The sequence below is a fragment of the Mandrillus leucophaeus genome, unplaced genomic scaffold, assembly GCF_000951045.1.
Source record: "Mandrillus leucophaeus isolate KB7577 unplaced genomic scaffold, Mleu.le_1.0 Scaffold36, whole genome shotgun sequence".
Classification (NCBI taxonomy): Eukaryota; Metazoa; Chordata; class Mammalia; order Primates; family Cercopithecidae; genus Mandrillus; species Mandrillus leucophaeus.
Window position 1 is genome coordinate 3,939,288 of NW_012103809.1, and position 2,215 is coordinate 3,941,502.

A 2,215-nucleotide genomic window follows, 5' to 3' on the forward strand; every position below is an offset into this window, starting at 1 on the left:
TTGTTTCATTACGTGATGGGCCTACTGGGCACTAGGATTTTCCATCTGTCTCTTTAAATCATTAGTATCCTTCTATATCTCAGTTACAACTTTTAACTTTGTAGGAAAGGACAACGCTCACTTCAGACTTCATCGTTTATGTTTCTCCGTTCCCTTCAGGCAAGGGAAAATGTTTCCAGAATTTGACAAGGTACTTGGCACTGTCTGGCATTTAAATTTTTTTTTTTTTTTTTGAGACATAGTCTCACTCTGTCACCCAGGCAAGAGTACGGTGGTGCAATCTCGGCTTACTGCAACCCCCACCTCCTGGGTCCTGCCTCAGCCTCCTGACTAGCGGGACTACAGGCATGCGCCACCAAGCCCGTCTAATTTTTGTATCTTTAGTAGAGACGGGGTTTCATCATGTTGGCCAGGCTGGTCTCAAATTCCTGACTCCATGTGATCCACCTGCCTCGGCCTCCTAAAGTGCTGGGATTACAGGCGTGAGCCACCGTACCCAGCCTAAAATGTATTTTATTTAATTCGTTCTTTTGAAACATTCCTGTGAGGTATGAACCTCATTTGATAATAGGTAAAATTGAAAATGAAGCTCTGGGCCATGTAGAAAAGTAGCAGATCCATATTGCCATTCTCTGAAAACCCATCTTCTGATATTAAAGACAGGTCTACTAAGTAAATTCAGGTTTTGCCAAACTCAAAGCTACTTTTCTGTTTTCCTTGTTTTTAAATGTAGGCCTTTGAGAGTCATTCTTTCCACACCTGGTAGCAGATTGGCCAAATAGAGGGTAGTTACCTGTAGGCTGTGGTTTTCCAGAAGAAATAGGGAGACTGTAATCCCAGGCCCTGGGGACCCTGTAGCGTAAAGGATTTGTTTCTTTGCACTCTGTTCTGATTGCACAGCATATTGCAATCATCGGAAGAAGGGAGGCTACATTCTTTCATGTAATTATTCTTAGTGATCAGAAGCTTGAGGTCTCCCTTGTGGAGGTATTCTACCTATGGCAGTGATTTTTGGTTCCTGTAACTTCAAAATCCTATCAAGGACTTTCTGAGCGATAGAGGGCGGGAGGGTAAGAGCAAAACTCCACAAAGGTGAAAACAACAAATAAAGCCCGGGGCACCCAGATGGGGCTGCTGTTCTAGCTTCTCATAATATCCAAGTTAGAAAAAACACTCAGTCCTCAACTCCAGGATAACTTTCTGCAACAGTAAAATTAGACTGCTAAAATGTATGAGGTTCTCTGGCTTCTCCCCTAGCACCTGGCTTGGAAAGCCTGGAGTTGTCAGATATCTTTTCGTGTGCAAATGCAGGTGGAAAGTACCTTTAAGGCCTGGACTCTGCCTAGTAACTGAGCTGCTATTTAACTGTCCTCAGCCTTGCATTGCCTCAAAGTTATTTAATTGACTGGATTGAAAAGACTAGCTTTCGGCCAGGCACGGTGTAGCTCATGACTGTAATCCCAGCACTTTGGGAGGCCGAGGCAGGTGGATTACCTGAGATCAGGAGTTCGAGACCAGCCTACCAGCATGGTGAAACCCCCATCTCTACTAAAGAGAAAATACAAAAATTAGCCAGGTGTGGTGGCGCATGCCTGTAATCCCAGCTGCTCAGGAGGCTGAGGCAGGAGAATTGCTTAAGCCCAGGAGCCGGAGGCTTCAGTGAGCCTAGATGGTATCATTACACTCCACTGGGAAACAAGAGCGAAATCCGACTCAAAAGAAAAAAAAAAGGACCAGCTTTCTCTTATATTTTCCTATTACATTTTTTCCCAGCTATTTTTTGTTAAACGATCACAACCCACTTCATTTCCCCCTGGTAGCCTCTTCTTCCCCGCAGCTTTCCATCCAGGTCTGGAATTAGCTCTGACTTCTCTACAAGCCCCGAGCTGAGGACGTTAGGTGCCCTACCTCCAGAATCCTCCTAGCAAGACCTGGAGATTGCTGTTGCCTTGACTTTAGACTTGGAAAACCAAGGCTGGGCGCGTTGGCTCAGGTCTGTCATCCCAGCACTTTGGGAGGCCGAGGCGGGCGGATCACGAGGTCGGGAGATTGAGACTGTCCTGGCTAACATGGTGAAACACCGTCTCTACTAAAAATACAAAAACATTAGCCGGGCGTGATGGCGGCACCTGTAGTCCCAGCTACTCGGGAGGCTGAGGCAGGAGAATGGCGTGAACCCGGGAGGCGGAGCTTGCAGTGAGCCGAGATGGCGCCA